The sequence below is a fragment of the Sarcophilus harrisii genome, chromosome 2 (assembly GCF_902635505.1).
Source record: "Sarcophilus harrisii chromosome 2, mSarHar1.11, whole genome shotgun sequence".
In the NCBI taxonomy this organism is placed as follows: Eukaryota; Metazoa; Chordata; class Mammalia; order Dasyuromorphia; family Dasyuridae; genus Sarcophilus; species Sarcophilus harrisii.
Window position 1 is genome coordinate 626,498,167 of NC_045427.1, and position 13,984 is coordinate 626,512,150.

The following is a 13,984-nucleotide window of genomic DNA, read 5'->3' on the forward strand; positions in this document are numbered from 1 at the left end:
CTTATTTTCTTTTGATATTTCCTCTTTTTTATTTTCATAGTTGAACTCTATTTCTGGGGTAAAGGAAGATGTATCCTAAGATTTCTGACTTTAAGCATAGGGGCCCCTTGTCTTTGTAGGAGGTAGTTTTGCCTGCTCTTTTCAGGCAATATCCTCCTTTCCCAGATTTTGCCTTCTGAGGTGGAACTGGAGGCTGCTACAGTGATTTTCTCCTCTACTGAGCCAAGACTGAGGGTCTTAGTTGCTGTAAGTCTCATATCTAGTCTGCTGATTCACTGGATTCTGAAACAGAATAGAGTAGCCAATGCTGCTGTACTTTGGCTAAAAGCCTCCCAGTTCATGGACAACTCTCCACCTGGGTTCCTGCACTGTAACTGAGCTGGGCTGCCTCTCACCTTACTTGATTAACATCTTCCTTGAAGTTCTTCCAAAATATTATATATTGAACATTTGTTACATTGCAAATATTTGTGGATTCTGTCACTCCAAAACCCTTTCAGAGGCTTGATCTAGTGTTGATCTAAGGAAAGACAAGAAGAACTCAGACAAAGACCTGTCTACTCTCTGCCATCTTGTCTCCAACCTCCTCATCCTACTTTCACTTGCCATTGTTTTTCAGTGGTTGACATTCACAGATGCAGGAAAGACATCTAATAAGTCTGTGGAAATTGTTATGAGGGTCATTAGAGAAATACACAGTTATAATTGGGCTGCCTGGGATCTTATCTGAATTCAGTTGCCTACCTTTCAAGATTATGTTCATAATTTGTCCTTATATACTAAGGGATACCTAATTTTCCCTATGAAAAGCTTCATCTATATAATGTTCTCCTAGTTTTTCATTTAACTCTTCAATTTCCAGTTTCCCTACCTCCCTCCAATTTCCCAATCCCAATTCTGATATATCTTCTACTATCCTTTTTCATCAACTATTGTTATTTCACAATTATCATAACTTTTTTGTGCTTTGTCACTTCATTTTAATGTCCCTACCTCCCTCTAATGTTTTTATTACCACTGAGTCTTTACTGTCAACCAGTTATGATCTCCTTCTCTTCTTTCTTTGCATATTTCTTTCTGTATTCACACATGATATAATGGGAAGGGAAAAGAATTTAAAGTCAGTATTCCTAGGTTGATATTCTGATAATGCTTTTTACTAGTTGAGTAAGCTAGGATAAATCACGGAACCTCCCTAAACCTTTTTTGGTCTCCTCCATAAAGTGAAGCATTTGACATAGAAAGCCTGTGGTTTTCAAGTTGTTATGTAATCTAAATTTTGTGCTCTGTGACTTCTTCTTTCTAATATCTTCATATATGGTATACATTTTGTATCCCAATCCACCAACACCATGTTTACTGTGTCAGAGCATCTGATGCTAAGTTCAAGTCTCCACATAACATTTTCATTAATTAGGCCACTTGGATAAAGATAACCCAGAATCACAAAATTTGAGAGGTGGAAGAAACCTTAATGCTCATCTAGTCCAACCCACATACTGAAGAAATACCAAATAACATATTTGACAAGTTGTACAGCCTCAGCATTATAATCCTCAAAGAGAAGAAAAACAATATTTCTCAAGGCAGACAATTCCAGTTTTGTTCAGCTTAAAGTATTGAACATCCCCTGTTTTTGCTATCTGTGACCAAACAAAAGAAGTCAAATCATTTTTCCATCTCTCAGTATTTGAAAATAGATATCCTTTCTCATGCAAATATCTTTGCCAAGCTAAACATGCCCCATAATGTAAGCTTATCTTTTTATATCATGAATTCAAGATCCTTTCAAAGCAACTAACTAGAAATATTAGATACTGTCAATCACGCTCTTTAACAGGATCAAGCTTATTAACACTCTACTGATCTCTCTGCCTGCTTCTATGTTCATCAAGAAAGAGGGCATATAAGTATCCAGTATTCCATCTGAGTATCAATAAAACAAAAATAAGAGATAAGGAAAAGTAAGTTTATATGGTTTTGTGTGTTTCTTTACATGTCTATGTGGGCTCATCTCTGTGTATATATACTAATTTCCATCTGTAGTAGTAAAGTGGATTTCTCTATAGGAAGTTCATGAGATCATCAAAATCAAAGTTATTTTACAATACATTTCCTGATTGCATTCAGCCTCTTTTCTCTTTCAAAGATCTTGTAGATTTCCACAATTTAAACATCATGGCTACAAACTCTACATACACAACTCCCAATTCAGTGTATCCAGGTTCAATCTCTCTCCTGAAATCCATCATCAATTACCTGTATCTCAAACTCACTAGGAAATCATTAGCTTTCCTTGAAAACTTATTCCACTTTGAAACTTTCTTATTTTTGTTAATGATACCGCCATCCTCCCTACCATGAGGATTAACACCTGGGAGTGTTCTGGGATTTTGTTAAAGGACATGTAAAATCATTTATTATTGTGCCACAGAGCACATAGGGCCCATTAGAAAGAGGCAAGTGGCTGATCTGAATCTATACATGCTTCATAGAATGTCTGCTACTATAGGAAATCTATTTTTTAAAGGAATCTGACTTTAGTGTAGGATAACAGATCCTTTAAAGGCTAGAAATAATTTTCATTTGGATTTTCCAAAATTTACTACATTGGCTAGTACAGTTCAAGTGGGTTCAAATTCTAACTGTAATCTTCATTAATTTATAATCTTGGAGATATCATTTTATCCTCTTAGGTATTTATTTCCCTAATTTGTCAAATGATATAATGGGAAGGGAGAAGAATTTGAAGTTAGTATTCCTAGGTTGATATTCTGATAATGCTTCTTACTAGTTGAGTAAACTAGGATAAATCAATGTGAATTAGTTAATCTACATGTTCCCATGCAGCTCTAAAGTTTATGATTTTAATAATTATGATGGTAAGTTTCTTTGAAAATAGCAAACATATCATTCCATTAAAGGTATGGATCTTTCATCCAGTCAGTAAATAAAGGAGAAGAAAAAAGATTAATGGTCTAGAAGAAAAAAAATTAACATTTGATCAGGATTCAGTAGGGACAAATTTGAATCTGTTTCATTACTAATTCTATGATCTTGAGGAAAAAGTTTATCATCTTTACCAACTCATAATTTTTCATATGAGAAAACTGAAAATTAGGGAATTTAAATGACTTGCTAAGGATCATACGGGCAGTAAGCATTGGAGATAGAAGCTGACTCCATAGTCAATAATTTTTGAAGTATATTAAGATGTGAAATTACATGATTTTTCAGATGTCTTACGATTTTTAATCCTATGATATTCCAGAATATTTTCCATCTCAAATAACTTTTATGAAAAGGGAATAGTGAAAATAAAAATTATGATAGTCTAAATCTAATATCTAAATAAGCGTGTTCAATTAACATTTTACCTGAAAGACTTAACCAAGCCAAAGTGCTTTAATTTTCATGTTAATTGTGCCAAAACCTAACTCATCAGCCAAGCTGATCAACAAAGTTTATATTTTACATCCAGAACTCAGATTCTTAATTACCATTTAAAGATAGTGTGACTGGTTGTTTTCTCATTCATTTAACAGCAAATTGCTTTACTTTGTTTCACTGACTGTCCAAAGCCCTGCATATATTATTCTCATGACATTTGATATAGACCAGAGTAAAGATTCCAATCTCATTACTGTTCCTGGAATTTATTCTTAAATTAACTTTCTTTCTATCAGATATTTTTCCTAGATGTAATAGTCCTTTCCTTGATAGACCCTCTTTGGACACCAGTTGTGATTTCCTCTTTTTTTCATTGAGGGATTAGGTAGTCAGGAAGATTAACTTTCATATTACCTTTTTGATATTTGATATCTGTATAAGAGTGAAAGATTCTATCTTTATAGAATCATACATTTGATGTTGAGGGGGTTGGAATTTTAGAGCTCAGTTAGTATAATTTCTCTTTTTACAGGTGAGGAAGCTGAGCCTCTCTCCCCCAAAACAAAACAACAGGAACAACAACAATAAGAACAACAAACTTGTGAATTGTCTAATATGTTGTGATGGACAGAGCCAGGATTTGAATCTAGGATCTGATTCACTTAATTCAGTGATTTTTAAATTTTACTATGCTGCCTTCCTCTTTAAGACTCAGTCTTCTTAGCTGTAAGTTGGGACTGTAATGCATATCTCATGTGTCCATTGTATACTTAAATATACAAAGGGCTCAAATGAGAGGGTATTTGGGAAGTATTGCAAAAATCTTAAATTGTTACATAAATTTGAATTGTTTTTAATAGTTTTGTGACCTTGCATAGGTTTCCAAATCTTTGCGTCTCAAATTGCTCATCTGAAAAACAGAAATGATATAATTTACAATATCTATTTTATAGGATTGCAATGAGGAAAATCCTTTGCACATCATAAATTGTGTAGATGAGACTCTTTTTCATTGCTATAATCATGAATTCTTCTTATTATACTAAATACAAAGGAGCTCTGGTTCATAACATATCTACTTCTCCCCCTGTCCATAACTAATATCTTCTTACATCTATTTGCCAGTGAACCTCATTAAAGACTTATAATTTGCTCTATCTCCAGTATAAATTTCAAGTTAATGATTAGCGTCTCTGAATCAGAGCTGTGCCTACGACTGGGGAATGTGGGTAGTTTGCTAGGAAATAGGGGAGAAGCATGATGAAGGTTGTTTTTCAACATCCCTTTTTATAAATAAATATACATATTTAATGATAGAAAAATATAATCTTTAAAACCTCCTGGGATTTGTTGTTGGAAAGTTGTCACATCTAATATAATAATGGAGGCTCAAAACTTCTGCTAGACATAAGCACGCAAAAAGATAATTTTCATATCTTGCTGGGGCCTGTACATGCTTGCTCTTGGCTCTGCTGTTTTCTATTCTCTTCAATGTGTCATTTTCTAATTTTCTTTCATTTTTACTCTCTATCAGATAACTGCCAAAAGAGCAAACATCCAAAATATTACCACATATTAAGACTAAGTGAACAACAATTTCCAGACTTTTTGTCAAGCTGGAGACCATATTCTGAGAGCTCTCTAGTTTGTAAATTTTTTATATGGCATTAGATAAGAGCTTAATAATTGCTTCTTGATTGATTAAAAACCAAAGGCAATGCTTCAAAGAGGATTTGAGAATTGCATAGCCCTGGAGTGGTTTCCCCTTTTTAAGCCTTCCCCTCTGACAATCTTAAAACAATATATCATCAATTTTGGAGATAACCATAGCAAATTCTTAACACGTCTCAAGCTTGCATTCTAATAATACCTCTAGATCTTTCTACTACATGCAGAAAGATTTACAGGAACACCAGGAAGAAGACTTTTTTGCATTGCTTATACTTGGATCTGAACTGCAGTCTCAGCATGAGGAAGAACACTAGCACAAAAGAATTTGCAGCTATAGAAAAACAATGACACTGCTCACAGTTCAAGGGTTGAGAAGAGTGATTATGATCACTCACAAACCAGGAAACAATACAGAAGAGTGGTAAACACACTTTGCCTATATCACATTACCTTGAAAGAGTCCAAAATTCACAGGTGCCAAATTAATATTTCATTTTACATAAGTTTATAGAAATATTTTCATGTTTTACTGAGAGTATCCTGCTCATCATTTCTTAAAGTATAGTATTATTCCATCACAATCATCTACAACTTCTTCAGCTATTTTACACCTTAGCAGCAATATTGTATGATGATCTACTAAGAATAAATATTCTCAACAATAAAACTATCCAAGACAATTCTGTAGGACTTAAAATGAAAAAAAATTTGTATAACTCCAGAGAAATAACCAATAGAGCCTGAATAAAAAAAAACAAAGATACATTTTCTTTGTTTTTTTTTATTTTTCTTTTTTGTCTGTTTTCCTTCACTTAATGCCTCACATGAAAATGTATCTTGCAAGACTACATATGTGTAACATGTTAAATTGTTTGCCTTCTCCATGGAGGAGGGAGAGAAAAGTAAGAATTTGGTACTCAAAATTTGAAAGAAAATGTTAAAATTGTTTTTACTTGAAATTCAGAAAATAAGATATCAAATAAAATATCAAGTAAATTCATAAGTTTAGGACCTTTAACATTATTCACATTGCTAATTTAAAAAATCAGTACATTGCCAAGAGCTATCTTTTTTTCAAATGCTACTAAAATAATTGGACAGTTGTAAATGACACTACAATTCTGTGAATATGCTAATGATATACAGTCAAATCCAGAGGAACAATATTTACAATTCAATGTCAATTTGGACTTTTAGTAGAGTACATGTGTGTTTGTGTATGACAAATAATATTTTTTAAAAATCATAAATGGTAACTGAACATGCTGGGGTGATTCTTAAAAAAACATGTGCAGGGAGAAATAAAAAGGAGTAATTATATAAATGGAAGGAAAAATGAGACAGAAGAAACAAGTAGGGGAAAACAAGTAACGTTGGAACCTAATACTTCTCAGGAAGGGGTTAAGTTGGAACAACATGACATAACCAGAAGGGGATAAAAGTGTTCTAAATTCAGAAACAAATAAGAGGGAGGAGGGATATGTCAGGGGAGTGAATAAAGTAGGGAATCTTAGGGCTGTGGGTATATTAAGGAATAAGAGGGCAAGGTACTGCTTAGAAGTAAGGCAGAAGAGTGAGGGGGATAGGGTAAATAGGTTGAAATAATAATAAGGAAAAATAAGAACAAATAAAATAAAAAAGTGATTGTAGCTTAGACTGTGAAGGGGATGAATTTACTCATAAAGAAAAATTTAAAAAACATATTAAAATTTGAATTCAACAATATTTTCCATAAAGAAAACATAAAAATAAGAAATACACAAGGATAAAATAAAGGGTAGGAGTAGAATTTAGTATGTATAAAAAAAGAATAATAATCATCCTCTTAAAGTTAAAGTTTTGAATATATCAAAAATGAAAAAAAGCAAAAACTACACTATATGAGAGCAATATATTTTAATATTGTTTTAGACTATTTAACAAATGTAGAAAGTATAAAATATATGAGCATATATTTGCCAAAATAGACATAGCAACTATATGACTATAAACATAAAACACTTTAAATATAAAATAAACTCATATCTAAATAATTGAAGCATTATTTATTGTTCATACGTAGGTATGGGTCAATGCCCAGTTTCTGCCAGTTTAGCTAGAAATTTTTGTCAAGTAGTAAGTTTTTATCTCAGACCTGGGGTCTTTGGCTTCACCAAACACTAGATTAATATAGTCATTGTTGTGTCATTTGTATCTAACATTCCAATTATCTACCACTGCATTTCTTAGCCAGTACCAAATGGTTTTGATGACTGCTTCTTCATAATATAGTTTTAGGTCTGGTACAACTAGGCCACCTTCATTTGCATTTTGTTTCATTAATTTCCTTGTAGCACTTGACCTTTTGTTTTTCAAGATGAACTTTGTTATTATTTTTTCTAGCTCTGTAAAATAATTTTTGGGAGTTTAATTGGTATGGTGCTGAATAAATAGATTAACTTAGAATTATTGTTTTTATTTTATTATTTTATCATTTTATATTTTATATTTTATTTTATTAATATCATTTTATTTATTATCATGGCCTACCTATGACACTTGATATTCTTCCAGTTGATTACATTTGACTTTATTTGTGGGGAAGTATTTTGTAATTGTGTTCATATAGTTCCTGACTTTATCTTGGCAAGTAGACTCCCAGATATTTTATATTATCAACAGTATTTTTAAATGGAATTTTTCTTTGTATGTCTTGCTGCTGGATTTTGTTGGTAACATATAGAAATACTGATGATCTCTGTGGATTTATTTTGTATCCTGCAACTTTGCTAAAGTTGTAAATTGTTTTAGTAGTTTTTAAATTTTTTTCTCTAGTATTCTCTAAGTATATCATCATATCATCTGCAAAGAGTGATAATTTGGTTTTCTCATTACCTACTCTAATTGATGTAATTACTTTTTCTTCTCTTAATGCTAAAGCTAATATTTCTTTTTTATTAAAGTTTTTTATTTTCAAAAAAATATATGCATAAATTTGGAACTATACTCAAAAAGTTTGACTTGTATGCAAAAAATGTTTGTGGCAACCCTTTTCATAGTGGCTAGAAATTGGAAATTGAATGGATGCCCATCAATTGGAGAATTGCTGAGTAAATTGTGGCATATGAATGTTATGGAATGTTATTGTTTGGTAAGAAATGACCAGCAGTATGAACACAGAGAGGTCTGGAGAGATCTACATGAACTGATGCTAAGTGAAATGAGCAGAATCAGGAGATCATTATACATTTCAACAACCATACTATGTGAGGATCAATTCTGATGGAAGGGGGTATATTCAACAATGAGAGGATCCAAATCAATCCCAACTGATCAGTAATGAACACAATTAGCCACACTCAGCAAAAGAACAGTGGGAAATGAGTGTGGACCACGACATAGCATTTACACTCTTTTTGTTATTGTTTCTTGCATTTTTGTTTTTCTTCCCAGGTTATTTTTACCTTCTTTCTAAATATGATTTTTCTTGTGCAGAAAGATAACTGTATAAATATGTATATATATTATATTTAACATATACTTTTAACATATTTAACATGTATGGGACTACCTTCCATCTAGAGGAGGAAGCAGAGGGAAGATGGGGAAAAGTTGGAACAGAAGTTTTTGTAAGAGTCAATGTTGAAAAATACCCATGTGTATGTTTTGTCAATAAAAAGCTATAATAAAAAAATAAAAAAAATAATTCTGCTGATAATTGCTTATTTCATAATACTCACATACCATAACTTATTCAGCCATTCTCTAACTGATGGGTATCCAATCACTTTCCATTTTCTTGCCACTACAAAATGGCTGCTACAAACATTTTTGTACATAAAGGCCCTCTTCCCTTTCTTATGATCTCTTTATGATACAGGTCATATTCAACAGCAAAATTGTAGAATGATCAGTTCTGATGTAAGTGGATTTCTTCAGCAATGAGATGATTCAGACCAGTTCTAATGGTCTTGTGATGAAATGAGCCATCTACAATGAGAGAGAAGACTGTGGGAACTGAGTGTAGTTCACAACATAGCACTCTCACTCTTTTTTGTTGTTGTTTGCTTGCATTTTCTTTTCTGGTTTAATTAGATTTTTCTTGTATAGCAAGATAAATGTATAAAATATGTATGCATATGTTGGATTTAACATATATTTCTACTGTGTTTACTGGACTACATGTCATCTAAGGGAGAAGAGGGGGGGATAAAAGGGGAACTGGAACACAAGGTTTTGCAAGAGCTAAAGTTGCAGAATTATCTATGCATATGTTTTGAAAAATAACAAAAAAAGCTTTAATTAAAAAAAAGATACAGGCCATGTTAAAGCTAATATTTCTAATACAATAGTGAATAGTAATGGTGATATTGGACAATTTTATTTTACTCTTGATTTTTATTGGGAATAGTTCTAGTTTATCCCCATTATATATGATACTTGCTGATGGTTTTACATAAGTTTAAGAAAAGGTCCTTTTATTAATATAGTCTATAGTGTTTAATAGGAATGGGTGCTGGATTTTATCAAATGTTTTTCCTCTATCTAATTGATGGAGAAATTGTGAAAGAATGATATCATCTTTACCCATAATGATGTAAACATTTTGACCTTTAACAATATGGTTTTTCTCCTTCTCTTTTTTATTTTTTTATCCTTCTTTTGAGTTCTAAATTAAAGACCAGATTTTCTATTCAGGCCTTGTCTTTTCATCAAAAATAAATGAAAATTCCCTATTTCATTGAATATCCATCTTTTCCCCTGAAGGATAATACTAAATTTTCCTGAATAGTTGATTCTTGGATGCAGTCCAAGATCCTTTGCCCTCTGGAATATTATATTCCAGGATCTTCTAACTCCTAAAGTGAAAACTGCTAGGTCCTGGGCAATTCTGATTCTGGTTCCTTGATATTTGAATTGTTTCTTTCTGGTTGATTTCAGTATATACTCCTTGATCTGATAATTCTAGAATTTTGCTGCAATATTCCTTGGAGTTTTCCTTTTGTGGTATCTTTCAGGAAATGATAGGGATTCTTTCAATAGCTGTTTTACCCTCTGGTTCTAAAACATTAGGGCAGTTTTTCTTGATGATTTATTGAAAGATGTTATCTAGACTCTTTTTTTAATTGTGATTTTCAGGTAGTCCAATAAATCTGAGATTGTGTCTCCTGCATCTATTTTCCAGGCCAGTTGCTTTTGCTTTTCCAGGTTTTTCACATTTTCTTACTTTTTTTTTCCTTTTTTTTTAACTGATTCTTGAAGTCTTATTGATTAATTTATTTACATTTGTTCGATTCTAATTTTCAGCAAATTATTTTCTTCAGTTAGCTTTTTTATTTCCTTTTGCATTTGACCAATTGAATTTTTAATGAGTTTTTTTCCATTGGATTCTTTTTATATTTTAGAAATTTTCTCTTTTCAAGGACTTGATTTCATTTTCCATTCTAACAAAATTATTCTTTAAGAAGTGATTTTCTTCAGATAATTATTGTATTTCCTTTTCCAGAGCTCTCATTTCCTTCCCCCATTTTTCTTCTCTCTTTTAAGATCCTTTTTGAATTCTTCCAAGAGATCCATGTGAGGTGGAGATCAATTTATACCCCTATTTGAGGCTTCATCTTGAGATGCTTTGTCTTTAGTAAGCTTTTTTTGCTTTTTTGCTCGTTTTTAAAGGTTGGAGTCTGTTCACAGGGTAAATGGGGAGATTGCCCCAAGCTTCTTGTAAAGGCAACAGCCACTTCATGCTGCCCTAGTGCTGGTGCTGCTGGCTTCCTTCCTGTGCTGGATAGGTGTGACCAAATCCCACATTATGCTGATATTTAGGGGCTCACTATTTGCCTTTTCTAGTTGCATTAGAAGTCTCATACCTAATCTCTTGGTCCACTGGCTTCTAAAGCAAGACAGAGTAGCAAATATTGCTATATTTTTGTTACAATCCTCCAGATAGATTATCCTTTGTGTGGAAATCTCTCTGCTCTGAGTCTCCCTGCACTATGCAGTACTGCACCTACACTTGCCTGCAAATCATCCCCATTGTCCAATTGAGACACTTTTAATGAAGTTATTTTTTTTCCCCAAAATATCTTCTGCTGTAAATTTGTTACACTCCAAATATTCATGGTTGGACTAGTACTATTACTTTATTAGTGTGGCAGAACTTCCAGAGTGAAAACTCTTTTTTTTTATTATAGCTTTTTATTTACAAGATATATGCATGAATAATTTTTCAGCATTGACCCTTGCAAAATCTTCTGTTCCAACTTTTCCCCTCCTTCCTTCTAGCTCCTTCCCTAGATGGCAGGTAGACCAATATATGTTAAATATGTCAAAGTATATGTTAAACACAATATATGTACACATATCCATAGAGTTATTTTGCTACACAAGAAAAATTGGACTTAGAAATAAGGTAAAAATAACCTAACAAGGAATAAAAACTCTTAAGGATTCAAAATGATCACTTGTCTATAACATTTAATCTTTGGAGCTGCCTGATTAAATGATTTCTCCCCTTTCACGTAACCATCAAATATTCATTCCAGAGTCTATAGGCAATTTTTTTAAAGTTTAATCCTGAAACTATTAAGGCATGGTCTCCTTCCTGGGGCCTAGTTAGCTTTCTTAGAAGCCTATCTCTCTCCTTGGTTCCTAGAGCTCTTGCCTCTAGTCCTTTGCCTCTGCCAGCTTCAGCCTCCAGTCATCACAAAGATGGAAGATGGAATGAATCTGTCTCCTCCTCTGAGAGCTTCTAGTGGGCTTGTGTGTCTGGCCCTGAGAGCTTCTTGCTTATATGCTGTACACTGAGTATACATTAATCATTATATCACTAGGAAACCATTATTTGTTATAGGACTAAATCAGTACTAAATTAGATTTAACCATTGTCTCCTCAATTCCACTTACTTAGCACCTTGTAAGAATCCTAATACTAGGTTCTTTTTTCATCATCGTTTTCAAGGACTCCAATAATCCTTAGATTGTCTCTCATAGATCTATATTCCAGGTAAGTTGTTTTTTCCAATTAGGTATTTTACATTTTTTTTTTTCCATTCTATCACCCCCCCCCCCATTTTTTTGGTTTTGCTTGACTGATTCTTGTTGCCTCATTGAGTCATTCATTTCTATTTGTTCAGTTCTGAATTTTAGTGAATTATTTTCTTCATTTGCCTTTTTTCTTCTTTTTGTATTTGTCCAATTAAATTTTTAAATGAGTCATTTTGTTCTAAGGGATTTTTTTCCATTTCACAAATTCTGTTTTTAAGGAGTTTTTTCTTTTTCCATTTCACAAATTCTGTTTTTCTAGGTGTTGTTTTCTTTTTCCTTTTTATGAAATCTATCTTTTTAATGAATTATATGCATTTTCCAAACTCTCTTGCACAGTTTTTATTTAATTTCCCCATTTTTCTTCTAGCTCTTTTTTACAATCCTTTTAAATTTCTTCTAGGAGAACCTTGTGTGATGGGATCCAGTATATATCACCTTTTGGGGCTTCATCTGGAAATGATATGCTTTTAGTCTTTTCAGGGTTTGAAATTTGTTCTTCTCTTTCACCATAAAAACTATCTATGGTTAGAGTTCTTTTTGCTTTTGTATTCTTTTTTATTTTTAAGGTTTAAATTTAAAATTTTAATTTAATTTTAAAATTTTAAAATTAAAAAAAATAAAATTTTATTGTTTTTTTTTTAAGTTGAGATTTGTTTTTTTTTTTTGGGGGGGGGCAAAGGAATTTATCCACGTTTCCTCTATAAGCAGTGGCTTCCTCTACAAGCAGCAGCAGCTGCTATTGAGTTAGTGCTGACTCACTCTCAGTGCTGAGTGGGTGTGGCCAGGTTCCATGAGATTCTGCCATTTCAGTGTTCACTATTTACTTTTTATGTCTTTGTTGGATGTTTTATAACTTCTCTGCTGATATACTGGCCTACAACCAGGGTAGGGTAGCCAGCACTGCTGTAGATTCCTCCCCATAGATTCTCCACCTCAAGGAATCCCCACCACCTTGTGAAGTCTACACCACCTTGGTCTGTGTTGTATGTGCTTGAATCTGTGCTCAGCCTGCTTGAACTTGGCCCGCCTCACTCTATGCCTGATTGAAACAGAACTTTTCTGGCAATCTTAGAAATTATCTTCTGCTGGTAATTTGTTCCACTCCCAAAATTCATGGATTCTGCCAGTACAAAGCTAATTCAGAGGCTGGATTTGCTAATAAGTCTCAGGGTTGTAGGAGAAGTTCAGAAAGAAACGTGTGTCCTCTCCACCATCTTGGCTCTGCCTAGTTTTAGAGTTTTACAACTATGTTCCTTGGAGTTTTCCTTGGGGGAGTCTCTTTCTAGAAGTGACTAATGAATTCTTTCAATAACTATTTCCCTCTCTGGTTGTAATATATCAGGGAAGTTTTCCTTGATGATTTCTTAAAGAATGCTACACAGGCTTTTTTATTTCATTTATTTTCCAGGTTGGCTATTTTTCCAATGGAGTATTTGACATTTGCTTCCATTTTTTCTTTTTTTTTTTTTTTTTAGTTTTTTGACTGATTCTTGCTGTCTCATAGAATTACCAGTCTCCATTTTCCACATTCAGTTCTTAATGTGTGGTTTTCTTCAGTTATCTTTTGTATCTTTTTTTCCATTTGATTAATTTTACTTTTCATTACGTTCTTTTCTTGAATGTTTTTTATTTTTTGCATTTGGCCTATTGTGCTTTTTAAGTAATTGATTTCTTCAGTGGATTTTTTTTGCATTTGGTCAACTGTATTTTTAATGGAATTGCCTTCTCTTTCTAAGCTGTTGAATTTCTCTTTTATACTTTTTTTCTTTTCTCATTTTTCTTCTACTTCTCTTATTTGCTTTTTGAAATCTTTTGTGAACATTTTCAAGAAGCTTCTTTGAAGTTGAGATCTATTCATATCACTCTTTGTGATTTCCTCTGTGGGTATTTTATCCTTATC